Genomic DNA, 21,381 nt, shown 5'->3' with positions numbered 1-21,381 from the left:
CTCTTCCTGCATGGCATACTTTCCCTGTTTTCCCCGCCCATAACTAGGGTCTGGTGCAGCGTCAACCACAGCAATGTTGAATGAGGCCCCACGAGGTGATGCATACAAGCAGGTGTGCGTGCTGCTGCCGTTTCCAGAATGTTTTACAGGCACCGCCGTTTACGTTTCCCTCCAGCGATGGTGCCTGCACGCACTAGCGCTGACATTTCCCACTTCCTCCCCAGTGTCGTTGTTGCCCTTTTTGTCAACGCCATCAGGCAGCGCCGCCTTCATTTCGCTCAACCCTCCGACTGTGTTCCGTCTTCCTTTCTTAGAACCCTCTTCCAGCGCTACTCTTGCTCACCTACCTGTGAAAAAGGAAAAAGGCGTGAGAGATGAAAAATAAAAAAAAAGTATATATTCCAACACCATCTTTGCAGGTGTTCTATTGTAGAGCGTTAGTAATGGACGCAGTGGCGTCCCTCTGCAACCACTGTTCGGCCGCCACGGCCCTTCTAAGGGTGGGCCGTGACTCCCCCATTACGGTTTCGAGGACCAAAGGTCGTCAGTGCGAATCCCTCACAAACGTTGGGTCTTAACTCTGCTAGTAATTCTGTGATCCATATTGTACCAAATCGTTTACCACCACTATGAACCCTCTGCGCCAAACGAGTCGGCCGCAATTTTGACAGCATTGGTGGCTCTAAGTGACTCAGTCTTGGCCCCGGCCTGGGTGCCAGAATGACAGCATAGAGGGCAACTGTGGGCCCGGCGGCCGCGCGCGAGCGAGGGGGATCCTGTGGTGACGTCACACCGTTATCATTATGGTTGCGTGCACCATTGTGGTTTTGCTTGGTGGTCACGAGGTGTGATGACGTATAGTTGTGCGCCACCGTGGCCATTGTGTGATCATGTCATATACACTGTGGTGAGCCTCTTTGGTTTACATGGGGTGCTGATGACGTCACTGCGTTCCGTTGACCTGGTTGTCACTTCTGAATGACGTCATACCTACGGTGCAGTTCCACTTTGATCACCATGGCACACACACCTTGGTCGCGCCACCTTAGCTTACATGAGGGTGGTCACGTCCTTTCAATGACATAGCATTAGACTGCAATGTACGACAATTCATCACATACTCGGCCACCATCTTGAATGTAGGACGGACACAAGATATACAAACGTAAGTATTAAGGTCTAGTATCTAAAATTCCCCCGGAAGGGCTCGAACCTCCAGTCTTTCGGTTTACAGCCGAATGTGCTTGCCGGTTGCTCCACGGAAGGTTCTTTTTTAAAATCTTTGTTGGCTACATGGCAAGATAATACAATATTAGACACTACAATACAAAACAATAATATTCAACACTAAACAATTCACAAAACGGCAGCACTCTGTTTGTAGTGAATGCTCAAATTTCTTCATTTGGGTGAGCCTTCCAGGGGCGATCAATCGCGGCCTATAGACGTACTCTCCTCTGTACGGCAAGGTAGCCCGTTGTCTCCATTGCTGTTCTCATGACTCCTTGAACCAGTTTGTCGAAAAATTCCACACTTGTGAGGTCCGCGTGCTTACATACGCGGATGACGTTGGCTTTTTTTATTTATGGCAAGGCTCGTGGAACAACGACGCCAGCTGTTTTCGAGATTGTTCACTGGTTCACATCACCAAGCATATGCATTGATGTGTGACTGGACAACTATAGTGAGAGCAAGTCGGTTTGGGCTCGCAAAGCAGAACTGAACTGAGAGAGCGTGACCTCTGTGTATTCACGCGTGCTACTGTGTGCAATGTGTTTCTGGCAGCCAAAGTGATGTGTATCTTACAGGCCTTGTACTACACACGAGCGAATATGCAGAAATTCCGTTGCCATATTTGCTACTTTCATATGGCGTTCCAGTTGGGGGAGGACGTCACGAACGAATCTTTCGGCAAGTCGGTGAGGGGGCCTCGGCCTGTCTCACTTGTTTCTGCGTCAAGTAGCATTGCGGCTCATTTTTTTGGCGCGAGTAAAGACATCCTTTTCTCCCATGTTTTGTCCAGTTGATGTTGTCAAATGCATTACCGGACTTTGCTGTGGCATCAGTCAAAGGCGGGCAACACGGAGCACCGCGTAACCTCCGCGAAGTGGTAAAGTCTAATCGCTTTCTTGTCACCTGTTTCTCGAGAGAGTATATGTCGACAGTCAAGAGAAAGGTCTTATGAGGGCTTTCACAGTTTTTCGCGTCCCCTTGTATCGTTCGTCTTTTACACACACGTACGGCAAAAACGTGTTAAAGAGGATGAGAAAGATGTGGGTCACGACAGGAATGAAAACTTTTTTCTTTTACCTCCCACTGACACCTCACGGTGTTAGTTTTTTGCCAGTGGTCCACGCAGTGATCCCATATAATATATTATTCCTTCTTGGCTTACCTGCAATGTGGCGTAGTCCAATGGCTTCCCGCCATCGCGACCCCCGAATCATACCTGTATATGTATGTTTTATGGACAGCGTGCCAGAAATCCACGACGTGATGATCGACAGATACTGCAGCGAGGAAACTGCAGCTCTGATTGCGCCACGGACGCAGGTTTCAGCTGAGAATGCCTCTGTTAATGTAGAGCGATTTATTGATTTGGTTTGTTTGTTTAATATTCCAAAGCGACGCAAGCTATTAGAGGCGCCGTAGTGGAGGCCTCCAGAAATTTCGACCACCTGAGGTTCTTTAACGTGCACTGACATCGCACAGGAAACGGGTGCCTTGCTTTTCGCCTCCATCGAAAAGCGGCCGCCGCGGCCGGGATTCCATCCCGCATTGTTGGGCACAGTGGTCGAGCTCCGTAACCACTGCACCACCACGGCGGGTTGCAGAGCGATTTGTGCAAATTTGGTTCCGCTTAGTGCTTAACTGAAGGAAATGAGGACGCGAAAGACTTACCTGCGATTCTTCGCTTTGCAGAGCTAGGTATGACTGCGCAGAGAACAAACCGTGCGACGAAAAGAAGCATTGCACTTATGAAAATGGAGGAGGAGGTAAAAGATCAAAAATAAAATATATGCGCGCCCCCGGGAGGGCTCGAACCTCCAACCTTTCGGTTAACAGCCGAACACGTTAGCCGATTGCGTCACGAAGGCTGACGCCAGCAGCGAATGCCACTGTAATAAAAGAGCGATTTGGACGTATTTGGTAGAGCGAAGTTTTTAAATAAAGGAAATGGGGATTGAAAAAAGGAACCAAATGTAGCACAGGACGACATTTTTCGACCTGTGCAACCTACTGCTTATCTATAGTCACGCCGGACGTGGCGCTCTCTTTCGTACGGCCTGCGCACTGGCCGCGGATGCAATAGGAGTACCTCTACGCGAGTTGCACTCTCCGCCGCCGAGAGGGGTGTGGCGGGCTACCCACTACATTGAAAAGCCCGAACAGCCTGTTAGGACAAAATGGGGGAAAGATCGATCTCGGGATGATGAAACATAAGGCATTGGGGGGGGGGGGGGGGGGGGATGGAGTATTATGGGTATCAGTCAGGCACTGAAGGGTATTTGGAAAGAAATAATGGTGCTGTGCCTAAAGGCAGAGGTACAGTCAATATTACAAATAAATTAGAGAGCTGTCGGACGAATAGCACTAGGTGCTCATGGCAAAATCACAAACCAGGCGGTTAAGGGAGATATGGGTTGGGCATCTTTCTAAGCACGCGAAGCTCATAGTAAAATATTATAATATGAGGAACACGTGAGGAAGTTTGGCAGTAACAGGTGTGCAGCTAGAGTATCTATATACCCATACCTAAAAGCGTTGGCTCTGAATTGAGGAAACTAACTAGGAAACTAATCAATAAGTATGCAGGGCACATGGACGGAGAAGTAAAGTTCGTTAACCAACAGGTGAAAAACACAAAAGGTAAGAATTGGATAAATTCTATGGAAAAGAAGCAGAGTGTAGAACAGTATCGAATTTCGAAAAGGCAGTTCAGGAAGGAATTTTTTTTTTATAGCTCAACAAGCAGTGCCCTACTTTTTGAAGCTAGATCAGGATGTCTTAAAACACGCAGCTACAAAAATGAATGTAACCAAGAAGATGACACATGTGCAGTATGTGGCAAATTCATAGAGACCATCGAACATCTTATACTCGAAATGGATGGTATCTATCCGGATGTCGATGCAGGCAGTCCCTCTCCCTGAAAGCGATGCCAATGGTCGGGTGAATGAATCTGCAGTGGCAGTTATCAAAAAGCGATTAGGAGATTGGTGGCTGAAAAGCAGAGAAGTGACGTAGGGTTACAAGTGAAGAAATAAAATTTTAGTAACTTAAATGACAAAATAGGGTACCGATTTATAACAACCTTCAAGCTATTTAGTGAAAAAAAAAAAAAAAAAAAACGAGCATAGGGGCAGTTATCATCCCACCGTTCCAAAAGGGTACACTCCTATATTCCATCCATCCCTGTCCGCTCACTTCTGCAGCGGCGGCCGGTGCGTGGGCTCCTGGTATTCGGATCCCAATTCAAGCGCTCGTTGGCGTGGTTCAGGGTGCTGAAAAAACAAACAAAAACAGTGGTCTATTCTTGCTACGCTTAGCTTGTTCCACTGCAGTAATGAATGATTGCTAACTAAACCACGTTCTTTTGCCCTAAGCCAAGGCGATCGCGATTGCGTTCTCGGCGATCGGCAGCAGCACTCGCGGAACGTTCCGCCGATGACGACGCCATTACGTGAGGTCACAGCACCTTAGTAACTCAGTTGGCTGTAGGTGAGTAAGATATCCGTAATGACTTTTTAAAAACTTTCGCTGCATCAATATATTACCGCCGAATACCGCAAGAAGTAATACATGCAGTTCGTCTGACACAACAAGATTGGCTGTAAAGATTATTCTAACTAGATTAATGGTATGAGCCACTAATCATTTTACTAAACATGGATTCCATTTGCCCTCCGCATATGTTCAGTTTACGAAGTGAGCGAAATACTCGGGAAAATTATGTTGCTTCAGTTTTATGTGCGGAAAAGTGGTTCAGTGTAGACTAAGCTAACATTAACATATACAGTATACATCTGTTTATTTCTTACAACGCTCGACATGTATTCAACGCCATCTCAAAACCTATTTCCCTGCTGTGATTATTGTGTGTCACAAACAAATCCAGTCGCTGCGTACTATTGTAAGGTTCACTAAAAGCCCATTATGTTATACAAAAGCTGATTTTTTTTTCTCTTCCTGCGCCAACCTTGTTTTCTGCATGATATGGTAGGAAAGCTCAATCGTCTAAATTTTAATGGTAATGCTGCAGAAGCGCACAACGTAACAACACATGAGCCCTTTTGGTCTCTCAGGTCTGTTCGCTCTCAGAAACGGAACGACTGCGTTGCATGCTGTTTCCGTCGCGTCTATTGTTCGCTGCAATGCGTCGAATTCTGTCAGCCTGTTACAATTAGCGTCGAAGGAGGATGAGTGCCTGTTTTGCCCGCATGCACTATCTCAAAGGGTGCCAGAGCGACGGCATTTTTGTTTTCATTTTTGGACACTTTTCTGTCTGCTTCTGCACGTGCGCCGCATTTTCGGGCGGCTTCACGTGTCTGTCGGCAATTCAGGCTGGTCGTTGACCCGCTGTAAGTTCTGTTAGCGCGAGTTAAAAAAAGATCACTCTTATCACACTTCTCGTGCATTTCGGCGAAGCATTCACCGTAAACTGTCTTCCTGCAGTGAGGCCTGCGCATCGCATCGGGGTAACAAAGGTCATTCATTACCGTCCTGATAAACGCGTTCTCAGAAATCCTTCCGCCACATGTCTCTATACCCATCCCTATACGTTGCTAAATCGTGCGGCTATTTTGAAACGAATAAGCCGACTTCGTGTCAACGATCGAACGTCTTGGCGACAGTGTACTGTTGGCATTTCCTTTGACCCGGACTTACGTTTTCTGCTGCACATTTCAACTTTATTTCCTTTGCTATGATATATACGCATCCCTGAAATATGTGCACACCCTGGGCCTGCGTGAGTGATGCCTTTGCGCCTGGAATAATGAGTGACCTGCCTGGCGTCCGACCCCTCCTTTTGCCATGTATGTAACTACTGTGCCATGGTCCCATTCTGTGCCGGTTTGGAAAGAATCCCTGTGCTTCTTTTCATTAATTCCAAATGATGGAGAACTCTGTTCCAAATAATTTAGCTGTACTTTACGTAAGATTTTTTACCCAGTTCTTGACTATTCAGCAAGCTGCTGACACACAGTCAGAACCTGTAAGGATGGCTGGTTTGGTGTATGGGGTTTAATTTCCCGAAGCAACTGGGACTATGAGAGGCGCCGCAGTGGAGGATTTCGGAAATTTAGGCCACCTAGGGTTCTCTAACGTGCACTGGCATCGCACAGCACACGTGTAAGGATGGCTCACGACCGGCGCACCCATGATCTCCTATGACCAGTACTGGAGCAAAAATGACCATCGGGCGCTCTGAGCGCTGCTCAAGTTTACGATGTCTCGTTGGTAAGAAGGAAGAACTCGAATATCACAACTTAGTAAACGCATAGAGCATGTGTAGGCTTGGCAATCTCAATTTTTTAGTTCCAGTTTGTTGCGCACCTAAACCGCAATCCAAGAAGAAACCCGCCAACGCGTTTGGCACGCGAGCGAGCCTTCGTCCGCGGAGGACGGGCTAGGACGGGTTAGTGTTCCTGTATATGCTCCCTAGGGAGCAGAGTTGCGCGACTGACATCCCTGCGCCGCTCTTGGCGATGACGTCAAACGTTCCATTCGAAGGAGGAGTCAAACTGCCAAGCGCAACAGGAGGAGCCAACTTTACAGGCGAAACATTTTTCTCGCCGCTTGCAGTGCCGTCGGCTGTCGTCGCATCGGTTTCTACAGTGTGTTCCCACCTTTTTTGTGCGCTCTAATGGCATGGCTGTGCAGTGCAGAACGTTCTCTTCAAATATGATGGGGTGCAGTGCGCCGAACTGTACAAACGGCACCGAAAGCGGCAAAGTGTTTTATTCAGTGCCCTGCGGAAGGTTAGTCCTACGTCGGCGACTGCAGTGGCTTTTAAGTATGGGCCGCGTGAAACAGCCCCGAAAGGAGCTCGATTATGCAAGGTATGTTGTTTTTATTTCATCTTAATGCATTCTTTGCGCTTATTTTCCTTAAAATGGCTTTTTTTATTAACGTTTGGGCGATCCCTAGACACGTTAATTTGCTTGCGCATCTGTCGACTTCATCGCTCGAATTCCTCGCGATGCACTTGAGAACTGCAATTTTTCTGAGTGTAAGACACCAGCTCTTGCAGTATAATATGTTGGCGGTATATAATGCTACATCTCCTGCTTTTACTGACTGTCACCTCATCGTTTCGTGAACCACATTATTACTTCCCGTGCAATATTTTACTGGCCTTCCATATATTTCCCCCTAACTTTCCACTAATGTAAGTCTGATTTCACTCTAGCATCGCCGTTTAGTGAAGAGGGTCACGAACGACAGTGAATTGTGCAGAATTTAATGCGAAGCTAATGTATGTCTTAAAGTATAACTAAACAACGCGATTCATAACTTGCACGAAAACTATCTGTTGTGCTGGCTTTTTCTCTGGCTGACTGTGGTTTTAACAGGTATGAACTGCATCCTTTTCCGTAATTTTAATGTCTCGACTTTCTTACTTGCGGTTCAGTTGCGTGTCGTTGTTGCCGTTCATTCGCCAATGTGTACTACAGTTAATGTCGCCGCGAAGCTGCGGTTAAAATTCTGATCGTAACTTCACCAGCGGGAACGCTGGAAAATTGCGCGGGATATGGTAATGCATGATTAGTGCTATTTTTTGCACACTTCCATTGCGGGGGTCATAAAATATTGTCATGAATTCATGATTGCACTGTCGCGTCTCTCATAACCTGAGTTCCTTTGGGACTTAAACCTCACAAACAAACAATGATTGCACTGTGCATTACCTGTTGCACATGGACCTTTTTTAAATACAAATCCAGTCAACAATGTTCGTACATGTTTTCTTCTGCACATAATCCTATGCAGGATCATTTCACAGCAGACCAGTTTGAGTGGTCCTACTTCAAAGGAAAGAAACTACTCAAGCCAGATGTGCCTACCATCTTTTCTGGTGAGTGAACCACTTGGAATTTCCAAATTTGCATTGCTCTTAACTCTCCGTTCATTGACATACCAACAGTGTACTCTTGCTCATGCAAGCATGCCTTTGCAGGCACTGGAAAACAGCATGGCTGATGAGCCGTCCCCATCGACGTTAGGTTAATACATTCAGCTCGATCACGCAATAGCTGTGTCGTGCATGAAAATTGTGAGGTGCACATTTTTCATTCTGCCTTTTTCACCTGAACAGCCGTATCAGTGTGCTGCGCCTGTGACTGCCCAGAACATACATTCAGTATCAGCATATGAGATCTTTTAGTGTCCAGTGCACGATATGAACACTGAACATTAGGATTTTCTTTGTATACTACTAATTCTGTAGGCTTGGAACTAACTCTTCATTCAATGCAATGTCAACAATGTAATCTTTTTCATGCACACATGCCTTTTCAGGCACTGGAAAACAGTATGGCTGATGAGCCGTCCCCACCGACGTTAGGTTAATACATTCAGCTCGATCACGCAATAGCTTTGTCGTGCATGAAAATTGTGAGGTGCACATTTTTCATTCTGCCTTCTTCACCTGAACAGCCGTATCAGTGTGCTGCGCCTGTGACTGCCCAGAACATGCATTCAGTATCACCATATGAGATCTTTTAGTGTCCAGTGAACGATATGAATACTGAACATTAGGCTTTTCTTTGTATAATAATAATTCTGTAGGCTTGGTACTAACTGTTCATTCATTGCAATGTCAACAATGTAATCTTTTTCATGCCTTTGCAGGCACTGGAAAACAGCATGGCTGATGAGCCGTCCCCACCGACGTTAGGTTAATACATTCAGCTCGATCACACAATAGCTGTGTCGTGCATGAAAATTGTGAGGTGCACATTTTTCATTCTGCCTTCTTCACCTGAACAGCCGTATCAGTGTGCTGCGCCTGTGACTGCCCAGAACATGCATTCAGTATCACCATATGAGATCTTTTAGTGTCCAGTGAACGATATGAATACTGAACATTAGGCTTTTCTTTGTATAATAATAATTCTGTAGGCTTGGTACTAACTGTTCATTCATTGCAATGTCAACAATGTAATCTTTTTCATGCCTTTGCAGGCACTGGAAAACAGCATGGCTGTTGAGCCGTCCCCACCGACGTTAGGTTAATACATTCAGCTCGATCACACAATAGCTGTGTCGTGCATGAAAATTGTGAGGTGCACATTTTTCATTCTGCCTTTTTCACCTGAACAGCCGTATCAGTGTGCTGCGCCTGTGACTGCCCAGAACATACATTCAGTATCAGCATACGAGGTCTTTTAGTGTCCAGTGCACGATATGAATACTGAACATTAGGATTTTCTTTGTATAATACTAATTCTGTAGGCTTGGAACTAACTCTACATTCATTGCAATGTCAACAATGTAATCTTTTTCATGCACACATGCCACTGGAAAACAGCATGGCTGATGAGCCATCCCCACTGACATTAGGTTAATACATTCAGCTCGATCACGCTGTAGCTTTGTCGTGCATGAAAATTGTGAGGTGCACATTTTTCATTCTGCCTTTTTCACTTGAACAGCCGTATCAGTGTGCTGCGCCTGTGACTGCCCAGAACATGCATTCAGTATCAGCATATGAGATCTTTTAGTGTCCAGTGCACGATATGAATACTGAACATTAGGATTTTCTTTGAATAATACTAATTCTTCAGGCTTGGACCTAACTCTTCATTCATTGCAATGTCAACAATGTACTCTTGTTCATGCAGACGCGCCTTTGCAGGCACTAGAAGACAGCATGGCTGTTGAGCCGTCCCCACCGACGTTAGGAGGGTAGCTGACCCTTATTGTGCCACAGATTCTCCTTCTGTCACCTAAACTATTGCACTTCTCGCACTGTGGTTAAGCATGAAGTGTGTCTTCAGGCAACATATTTTTATCTGTGTGCAGGAACCTCGAAAGAAGACCGGGTGCTAGAGCTGGAGCGACCGCTCAACCTGGACCTCCTGAAACAGCTCTCGGCTGAAGACACTTAACCATGTTGAATGTCATTCCTGGTTTTTCCTTTTCTTTTATAACAGTGCAGCGCCTATGATTTACTCCAGTATTGTACTAAAATGATATTTGTATGGCTGACATTGTGTCTACTTCCCCCTGACGCTGCAACCACCATTTGGCAACTTAGTCTGAAACTGAAAATAGATGCTCTATAATATTAATCAGCCGCACACAAACTCCAATGCGGTGACTCATGCTTACCTTTCAGAAATAACCTTTGTCTTTCTACACCATGCATTATCCCAAATAAAAAAAGTCTATGGAAAACTAGTGTCTACCCCTTTATGGTGTTATGGCCTTTAATGACTACCAGTGTTTCTGCACAGGACCTGCATGTCCCTCTGAGTGTTCAGCATTACAGTGAAGTGTACAGTGATTGTCAAGTACAATCTCTTTAGCCTCTCTACTTATTCTGCAGTAATGGTGTTATGTAATGTACCTGTTACAGGAGCACTAGTCGGCTGTATACAATAAAGTTCTAAATACCAGCTGTTTGTAAAGTGTTTTTCTAATCCCTATCTCCTGCACAGAAGTAGGTTGTCAGTCTATGTCTGCATGCTAACTAGATTTGCCTACTTTGGGTAACTGTTCTACTTATCAAAAAGCCCTGAAGGACCCTCTGATAACGGTGGTATTTAGGGGGGGGGGGGGGACAGAAATTAAGATGAATATTAAAATACAAATTGGAATGCTACAATCGTAGCATTTGCGTTACAGTGAATGCAGCCGTTAGAAAAAAACAAATTCATATATTAAAAACGGAATGATGCTTACAAAAAGCACGCGATTGGATAAGGGCAGTTTGAACGATCGCAGCATGGAAAAGTTTCAGTGGACGAATGCAAGTCATATATGGTGCTATGGGTAATATATTGCAAGATAATGGAGCGCGAGCAAGTCTGCGACCTGTGCTATTGGAATTTGCCTGTCTGTCAATTACATTGCTTTAGACTGTCTGGCTTTGCATTGCGTGCAGCGGAATTTCGTTGTAGGCTTCGTCTAATATTACAGACGATCCCTACAGAATCGTGCATTGTAATGTTCATTCTGCCGGGGGTTGCAAAACGTTTCCACGCAAAACTTGCGTAGTATTGTCATTACTTGTATTTTTACATCATTAATGTCACAGCTACGAGCTACTGCAACCGTTTCGCCATCTCTGACAGATCATGCTGTGCCAGCATGTTATGCGAATCACCTGTGTTTTCGATGTTATGTTTTCCAGAAAAATGCACGATGCGCTTGGCATCGATGCCTGCGCCTTTATACAGCGCAAGGAAAAAGGATGCCTGTAAATAGAGTGCGATGTACATGGCAATAAAAAAAAAAGCGAACTGCTTTACATCGTCTGCCCCTCCGTGATCACAGCCCCTGTACGCCTAAGGAGTGGCTTTCCCGCAGAGCCCCCCTGTAGACGCAAGGAGCGGCTTTCCCGTAGAGCTTGGAACATAATGGCGGACATTCGCGCAACTCTGCTCCCTGCGGGAGCATATACAGGAACACTAGGACGGGTGGAGTCACAGCGCCACGATTTCACAGCGGCGGCAGACGGCGAACACTCCCTGTGCGCAGGCCGTAAAGAGCGCGCCACCGCCACCCTTCAAGTACGGCCTTGCTATAGTCAGTCAACACGCGATAATCGGCTGCAGAACGTGCAATTTCACTCAGATGTCCGGTGTTGAATGAAGTGCGTTGGAGCGCGGATGCTTCGCATGCTTTCGAAGGTCCCTTATAGCTTCCGAGTGTATATTTTATACAACGCCACACAACGCACCGAAAACCACAAGCTGCCGTTGTCATAGCCGACGTCTTAGTGGATGAGCGGGATTAGCAGTTTGCGGTAAATCTCTGCGGCTGCCCTCGATAAATTTCCGTGTTGTGTCTTTGGCACGCATAGAGCCTGTTTGCGCCATACACGTGCGTTTCAACGAGTCGCAGACACATCAATGCAATGCTAGCATCTGCTTTTGGGAGCATGAGTATATGGAAAAGGGTGTTGTGCCCTTCGTGTGTGCGCTAAATTTTTACATTTAAGATAAATTGCATACGGCTAGCCCAACTCTCCATTCTTCTGGGCTGTTTCCATGCCTCTACAACCAGCTGTGACGGCTGACTCGATCAACAGACTAGGTTCGGTTTCTATCCGTGTTTGCGGTCTTTCGGAGTGGGGCCTCTGACTGGTCGGAGCACTCCGTGGCCAATGCGTCATGGAAATATATGACGTCACTGTGCTCATTTTTCGCGGGAGTCTTGAATAGTATTGCGTCTGTGAGAAACGTTGTAGCTTTGCATAGGAGTGCGGGTCTGGTCTTACTTGCACAGGGGAAGTGGTGGGAGTCGGAGGTGGACTGATGGCTTTCGTTAGATGCATCTTGTTTGGCTTTATCGAGGAAGGCGGAGACGTCCTGTTTATCTGCTAACTCGTCGGAAAAAACAGCCGTCATGCCTTTTTTGAGAGGCCGGTATTCGGTGATATTCGCCACCAGCACCAGAGCTTGTCTATTCCGGAAATGAGGCCTACCACTGGCAATGCCGAGTCCTCGATCAAAAAGCAATTGGGTGTTTCCCTCGTGGCAGCTCGCGGTATCGATGTCTCCGGTACCTACGGGGATGAGGACCCTTAATCACTTAGGGTAACGTGATACCGCAGAGCATAACCGTAGCAGGTATGATTTTGCCCGTCGACAGATGGGCGAGCTTTGATTCTAGGTCGATGATCGCTCTATATGTTCACTCTAGAATTCCTTGCCCAAACTACCGTGGCGGGAGTGCAGCGGGACCATTAAGCTGGCAAGATAAGTTCATTTATAGCGACTCCTGTGATGTATTGTCCCAATGGTGTAATAAGGCGACTACCAGTGGTGTGTACTAGCGAGCCATCTTAAGTGGTCACTACTTTCTTAACCTGAGTGGCGATGGGTCCACTGATGACTGTCTAGTCAGCGCCTTTGTCTACCAAAACAATAATTGTGAGACCTCTGATGGAAACTTGGTCGGTTGTTCGTCTCTCTGAATTTCACGTTGACCTTGAAGTACGATATTTATTTATTTATTATTTATTTGAGGCATTCTTTTAGACGCAGTTGGTCTTGGATGACAGTGCAAAATATATTCTCTGCCTGACGAGGGCCCTGTCACCCGTGCACAGGTCGGCGAGCACAAATGATGGATTAATCGGCTTCTTTGTGTGCGGCATGTGATCGGGGCTGCAGCGCGATGCTGCTGTTTTGAAATTGCTTCCCATTAGTGTTGACATTAGTTAACAGTAGCGGTGTGCTAGTAATAGGCGTAGTTGTCTTCAACTCTCGTTGCGTCGCCATCACTGACATCCTCGTAGTGAATACGGCGTCGTCATTCGCCGTCATCTGCATAGGATCTTCGTTATTTCGATGTGAAGCAACCTCAACTCCAAAGGCTGCTGTTTTCAGTTTTCCTTACTAGGGATTGGGGACCATCCTCGCACAGCCGCATCGCAGCTGCGATCCGGTGACGTAGGGCGTATGCTGAACGGCTACGGGGATCAGAAGCTGAGATGGTTTGCTGTTACGTTGTCTACCTTCCTCAGGTAGTCTTCGATTACATGCGGTCGCTGGCCTAGGCGTGGTCGAGGGGGCGTCCATGGCAAAAGCGCGCAGGCCTATTCGTCTGTAAGGTGACGAAGGATGTGACCGGCTTGTGGTTCCATTGCGATGAGGCCGGCCTCATCGCGATGGAAACACAGAACCGGTGGTTGGTATCAAATTTTCTTGGACGTCGGTCGTAAGCGGGCAGGAAGTATGCAAACGGGTAGCAATCTAGTACAATAGGTTGGTAACTGCGAGGGCTTATTGTCTCTTGTCGAGGAATCATACGTAACGAGGCGGCGTTACTCATGGTCTCTGGTTCTTGCGCTATTTACGTCTAATTCGGAGTCCCAAGCGCCTGCTGCACTTATTTGCGGACGTTGTCCATAGACGTCGCTACCTGGAGCTGTTGGGACGATGGTGGCAGCCACCCAATCTTTCCCGAATGCTCTAGCGGATACTGTCACTCAGGCTGTCTCCACTTGTTGGTGTTTGAAGTTGATAGTGTTTGAAGTTATCGGTTGTTTTGGATGTCTGAGCGTCGATGGTATATTCTCGATGGTATAGATGCTTCTTTGCTGAGCTCCACAGAGGTTTGGCCGGCTTGCGCAGATCCCCCAAAGTTGCTCTTTAATTGACGCCGTGCATCAGCAAGTTCACTTTCTTTTCCTATCATGTCGAAGGAGTAGGAGGAGAAAACACTTTTATTGCGTTTGTCTTCCTGAGCGCAGTCCTCTTTCCAGAGCCCCATGTGCCGCATCTATCCTGCAGGCCTGCTAGCAGCTAGCGTTGGTATTGCGGATGGATACTTGTCTGCATTTATTGAATGAAGTCAGCGAAACTGCAGTCGTATACGGCCGCATTTTCCGTCGAAGCACGCGCAGCAGCCGATTTGACAGGCTGCGTTATCTGGCGAGCTGCGGGGTAACCAGTCTCACTTTCGGGGCGGAGACGGCTGCACGCGCGGTTGATTCGAATGTGCGTATCGTCTGCTAGTTGAAATTAATACAGGAAAGATTTATCATTTTTGTAGTACAGTTTAACCTCGATTTAACGAAGTTGAGGGGAGCCAAGATTATTTCGTTAAATCGGAAACTTCCTTAAATTGAGATAGGCCTTTCTCGTTCATTTGATTTGATGAGTCAATTATGCAGTAGCGGCAACCTGAAAGCTACCGCGGCACCATTTTGGCAAAGCGTAACTGCCCGAAAATGAGATTGCGGTGAGTGGAAACAACCTACAGCACTAGAGCGTATGAAAAACTACAAAATTTTCTTCCGCAACAAGAGGCCCAGGGGAATACAATTTATCTCCCATCAAATATTTTGGCGATCTTTGCTTGCGTGCGTTTTATAAGCAACCACTGTACTGAATCTCCTCATGTTTGAAGTCTATCCAGAGCGTCTTTCGCCCCCTCGTGTGTTCCAGCAAGCTACCGCACCAGACAACGAACATCCACCACATCACCCACCATTAGTCAGTTCAGTTTAAAATTATAAATCTTATTTTGTACAGCGCAGTTTGGCATAAGCAGGAGGAAGGAGCCCCGTGGTGTTACCGTTGGCTCGCAGTCAATAAACGTTCGGGCTTTTTCTACAGAACAGACAAAAAACTAACATATTAACATGTTACCCCCCCCCCCCCCCTTTTTAAAAAGGGGGGGGGGGTCGTTAAAACGGGAGATATCAAGTAATACGTTTGGTAATTTCGAGTTAGCCAAAGCATTGCACCCTATGGGCGTCTGAAGGGAAATCGGGATATCTTCACTAAATGAGTTTCGTTAAATCGGGTTTCATTAAATCGAGTTTTGACTGTAATAGTAACACTGAACAGTTTAAAATACTTATAAACAGAAGTTAACTACTTGTTGTTTCTATCTCACTTTCTCGGTTCCTGGGGTCTTCAGGGTTTCACCATAATATTGCACACCACGTTCGCACCTGAAGTTTGCAAGGAAAGGATATTTATTTCTACAGCCTCTTTTCGTACGCTTTGAAGACTGAAGCTCTCGTGCGGTTGCAGATTGTAAGGCAGGTATCTTCACCGCCTTGAATGCAGCTTAGTTTACGGCTTCGGCTCTACACACAAGGTTTTCTAAAATCTCTACAGAAAGTCGTCACATTGTGTCAGGTCCCGGGAACGTGGAGGTCGTGGCATGGTGGGCGATTGCAAATTACGAGCGCTGCGACGGAGAACAACAACGAGAGAGTAATGACAAGGACAGGCGCTGGTGTATAAGGCGATTCTCGCCTTATACACCAGTTAGGGAAATTTTGTTTTCTACCAATTCCGGATTCTCAAAGCGATATTAATATTCAATCAAGTAGGAGGTTGGACAGACGTCGATGTAGCTCAATTGGTAGAGCACCGGACGCGATTTTCGGGGGCCGTGGGTTTGGTTCCCACCAACGGCGCGTTGTTTTTTCTTCTAAATTAATTTCTAATAAACTAACCCCTACGCTTCCCTTGACCTCGCCGACTGTTCGCTTCTTTCCTCCACACACACACACGCACGCACGCACGAACGCACGCACGCACGCACGCACGCACGCACGCACACACACACACACACACACACACACACACACACACACACACACACACACACACACACACACACACACACACACACACACACACACACACACACACACACACACACACACACACACACACACACACACACACACACACACACACACACACACACACACACACACACACACACACACACACACACACACACACACACACACACACACACACACACACACACACACACACACACATACCGGGTGTCCCAGCTAACTTGAACCAAGGGTTACAAAATAATGTATTTGAGGTAGGTCAGTGAAACCAAATGCATACAACTGCCAGCCTGTTTGCGCACTACAGGCAATTTTTTGTTTTGCAGTTACTTAATTAGCTAATTATGTTAATTTGTCTAATTTTTTAAATATCGACTTTAGACCAAACATGTGAATTGGAAAGTTGTAGAGCACCTTCAGAAACCCCAATTCCATTAACTTCGATAAAGAAAGTCTCACGTGTATCTTTTTTTCCGGGCTCAGAAGAAAGCGCGCGAAATACAAATAATACCACGTGACTAGCGCATTTGTGCGCCGCGATTGTGGTGCTCTCAGTCGTGGTTTGAGCGAACCACATAAGCTTCGGCTGTGACCCGATGGTCCCGTTGTAGCGGCAGGCAGAAATGTTGGCGATGGTTCGAGCGAGCTCGAGCTCGCCCGTCGCCACCGCGATTTTGGCCAGGCCTGCGCACCGCAGCAGCCTACATCACGACAGGCGGATGGCGATAAAAAACCGGCAAATGAAGGTGCAGCGCTACTTTTAGTCGAGTCACATGATGTCATCTCGCCCCTTTACCCAAGCCTGTATGCGCAGATTCAGTGGCTGATACCTTATCGCTCATTCGTTTGTCGTGACGTTCGCTGATGGGAGAGAAGGAGGCCTTGTTAGAATGTCGGTGGGGTCGGCTCGCCGCTCTCGCTGCTACTGCACCGTCACGTGGGCCGGCTGTCTGACGCGGGCGAAGAAGCCATCGCAGGCATATCGGCCTGCCGCTTTAACGGGGCCAAGAAGACACGGCCGCAGCTGATTTCGTTCGCTCCAACCACGACTGAGAGCACCACAATCGCGGCGCACAAATGCACTAGTCACGTGGTATTATTTGTATTTCGCGGGCTTTCTTCTGAGCCCGGAAAAAACGATACACGTGAGACTTTCTTTATCGCAATTAATGAAATGGGGGTTTCTGAAGGTGCTCTACAACTTTCCAATTTACAAGTTTGGTCTAAAGTCGATATTTAATAAATTAGATAAATTAAAATAATTAGCTAATTAAGTAATTGCAAAACAAAAAATTGCCTGTAGTGCCCAATGAGGCTGGCAGTTGAATGCAATTGGTTTCACTGACCTACCTCAAATATATTATTTTGTACCCCTTGGTTCAAGTTAGCTGGGACACCCGGTATATATATATATATATATATATATATATATATATATATATATATATATATATATATATATATATATATATATACTTAGTCATGCGCTTGTCTCAGTCCTGAACCACTGAAGCATACTCGTGAGATCCCCTAGCGAAAGCAATAACCACTCTCTCGTGGCCGATACACTGGTACTTACATGCGCTCACACAAGTCGCATCGAGAGTAAATAGAGAACGCATTGTACTGGAAATTTTAGAGCAACAATGCATGTTCCTGCAGAGGTGGGGAATCGAGACCCCCGCATGTGAGCCTGACTATCTCACTATGCCCGCGAAATTCCTAGAGCTGGTTAGTCACTTGTTAGCCGTTTGTGCGTATGAATACACACGCGCTTGCCCATCGTAGTCATGAATGCTTGAAGGCGATTGCGTGGAGTGAATCTGTAGCCTTAGTAAACAGGACTATTGTTCCTCGCTGTTGAACAGGCTGCGCAGCTTGCAGCGGTGGGGCGGTTCCCGCAGTGGAAAACGCATCTCCGTTGGGCGATAACTGCACAACCAGCGAGGCTTGCTCACCGATTACTTATCAGCTTTGTTTGCAGTGATACCTGACACCTATCAGAAAAAAAAAAAAAAAAGACGTCTATAGAAATGACCCCTGTCTGGTCAAAAGGAGAGATAATTATTTGGCGCACTTTAAAAGGTGCGGAAGTGGCGCTGAAATCCTGTGGTTTTCTTATATCCGCATATCTCACGGTTAGCGCAGCGTACAAAGCTTCAGCGGAGCCAGTCCGAGATGCAGTGCTGTACACGGCGACACCATCGGCAGATGACGTCATACAGCAGTTATCACGTCACAGAGTGGAGACCTCGGAAAGGTTTTAGGTTAATAAGCCCATCTGTATCGGGCATCAGTTTTATCAGTGAGGCAATCTGTGGAATATTGTATAAAACGGTTATGAAAATATTGATAGGAATGGTCCAACCTTGCGAAGCGTACAAAATATTTCTTTTAAGGTTTGTCGTCTTTCTCTCGCACCGAATAGTATTTTTTTTTGCGATGTTTATTGCCTCAGGGCATAAATATGTTATGAAGGATGAAGGGTGTGGTCAAATAATTGAATAAAGGTTGGCTGATGCAATGAAGTCGAGGAGTGAACGATGATGTGGTCCCGGCGTCCAAGCCGCATATGACTGCGGAATATGGGGGGAGAGGCCAGCTGCCACCAGATGCCGGATCCGCGCTGGCTTGAGTGCCGGACATTCCCACAGCAGGTGATGGATGTCAGCTTCTTTATTTCTGGATTTACAGATGGGGCACCCAGGGTGTGGATACCAATGTTGAAATTGAGGCCACTTTCTGATCACTGCCGGTGTTAGGGCCACCCCAACTCTAATCCTCTAAAGCACCACTTCCTCTGCACGGGTTAGACCGCGGGGGAAGCTCACCGTACACGGAGGTATCAGAGCACGTGTACGGCGTCGGAGGTGTTCCTTTCTTGTCAAAAGTAGGGTAGCATTGTCCAATTTTATGAGGTTCGGCGATGTCGAGGTTGAGGGTGAAAGGCGGGTCGCAGAATCCGCCTGGCTTTGAGCTCTTAAAAAATCGCGCGGAGTCCATTCGATAGGAATTGGCTGTGGTATGCATGCCGCTAGACTGTGTATGTTTTTGCAGATTTCTGTGCTACCCTAAGGCGTCTAAGTAGCTTTGTCACTTGCAGGGCATCAGTGCGTATGACAATACGGGCCGTGGGAGGCATGGAAATGACGCTCACAGAGCGAATCGCCTCTTGCACTGCAAGCAGTTACGCACAAAAAGAAGATGGAGGTTCCGGTAATTGAAACTTTGATGTCCTGTTCAGTGAAGGCTTGCTAGGGCAGTGAACTGCAGTTGTCACTTCGCAGGCTTGGATGCTGGCGTCGACGTAAATTATAAATGATCCTTGTGGCAAGCGGGAGTCTTGTTCTATAATTTGCTCGCGAAGTGACGACGCCGTTTCCTGTGTTCTAGACCGTCGTAAATCAGTTGGCTTGTTATAGCTCAACTGTACAAAACGCCAAGGAGAAAGAACTGGCAGTGGCGGTGGTAGAAGTGAATGTGATGAATCATAAGCTCTCACAGCGCACGTTGCGTGAGAGAGGGTGGCCTTAAGCCTGCATCCATCACGTCGTTGGTGCACCAGTTCATCTATTGTGTCTAGTTGCGCGTTTTCTTGGAGTGCCACGATTGGTGTGATGCGAGGGAGGCAGGTGATGGCCCTCATTGCCTCTCGGTTTATAGCTTCAAGGCTATCCCATTGTGCCCTTGTTAAATGCTGGAATTGGGCTTGATAAACAAGGCGCGATTGCACAACTGCCCGCACGAACTGTCTTGCAACATCTGAGCGAGCGCCACCCGTTTTTGGAGGAATGCGTCCTCTGATCAGACCCAAAGTCTTTGACGCCTGTTTTTTAGCCTGAAACAGCCATGAAGTTCAAGTTCCTGACTCATCAATTGCTAAACCCAATATTTTTACTGTTGAACTTTTCTGAAGTGGGGTTCCGGACAGATCTAGACGAATAGGTGTTGCCGCTAATTTACGGCGCCCCCAGCGGTTGGCGATTGATATGAATGTAGTTTTTTACTGGCGGAAAGTTCGAGGCCAATGGAAGATGCATATGTAGACGTAATATCTAAAGCTGATTGCAAGGCAGCGGATTGAGTCAGTAGGTCGTTGTGTGTGCTCCACACCGTGATGTCATCAGCGTATATTAAGAATTTAACATCTGAAATATCATGTAACCGCCATGCAAGGGCGATAAATGCAATATTAAATAATTTTGGTGACAATTAACACTGATCCCTTGTGTACGCCGCGAAGAGGGACAAATGCTATAAAAGAGAAGCGGGAAAATGTTTCTTCTCTTTCTTTAACTTGTTTTTTGTTAACTTTCGTTGACTTAACTTTGGGTAACTTTTGTTAACTTGTTGCTCGGAGGTAATGTTTATGACTTGTTGCGCTAAGTTTAAGAAAACTACACATCGACATCAACGACATTTTCGTCGTAGTCCAACGTGTGCTCGTCCTCCACAAATTTAGAAAGCACAGGGCCACGAAAAAACAAAAAGACATGAAAAGGATGGCTATAAGTAGGAACACAGTCACCCAAAGGAAATTACTTAGTTTAAGCGGCTTTTGAATTTTTTTTTTTTGCTTAGCCTCCAAAGGCTTTGTTTCTGTGCTTGGCTGCACCGGTTTCACCATGTCCGGAAAAAAATAATAAAAAGCACCAAATAAAAAAGCAAAACAAAACAGAACGCTGAAAGTCGGTATGCTGCCTGCAAAAAAACTAGAATTTACCTTACTGTTTCAGACATTTAGTTACTTCTTTGGGGAGAGCTGCATCTGTAAAACCTTGTTCCACTTTACTTTCGTGCCTTTACGGCAGGAATAGGTAGGAAGAAAAAGAAAACTATCGCGAAAATGCACGTGATAATTGTCGTTCAAAATAAAAATATTTATCGAAGCAGGGTCAGGAAGCATAACCACAAGTGTTATCAGTAATCAACAGTGAAGCAAACAGAACGATTAACTGTATACGGCACAAGTTCGGTTGAAAATTTTCAATTTGAAGATTAGTTGCATTATCTGGTATGAACGCGCCGTATTCACAGTAGTCCGCTCCATTTCTTTGGCATCTCTGGTCGTTTGCACAGTGAGATCAGAGTGA

At 46.4% G+C, this 21,381-nt stretch overlaps 1 protein-coding gene and 1 long non-coding RNA gene across 2 annotated transcripts in view; one reads left to right on the top strand and one right to left on the bottom strand.

Moving 5' to 3' along the window:
- Positions 1–21,381, bottom strand: part of LOC146206610 (uncharacterized) — a 238,893-nt gene that overhangs the window by 97,465 nt on the left and 120,047 nt on the right. The gene's annotated exons all lie outside the window — the stretch shown is intronic.
- LOC146206612 (uncharacterized) lies at positions 6,721–10,762 on the top strand. The gene is made up of 3 exons (XR_014703272.1): positions 6,721–7,064; positions 7,996–8,080; positions 10,030–10,762. It is a non-coding gene; the product is annotated as an uncharacterized LOC146206612 (long non-coding RNA).

The sequence above is a fragment of the Amblyomma maculatum genome, chromosome 1, assembly GCF_055883805.1.
Source record: "Amblyomma maculatum isolate TAMU_Amacu chromosome 1, ASM5588380v1, whole genome shotgun sequence".
NCBI lineage: Eukaryota > Metazoa > Arthropoda > Arachnida > Ixodida > Ixodidae > Amblyomma > Amblyomma maculatum.
This window is presented reverse-complemented; position numbering and strand designations above follow the sequence as displayed.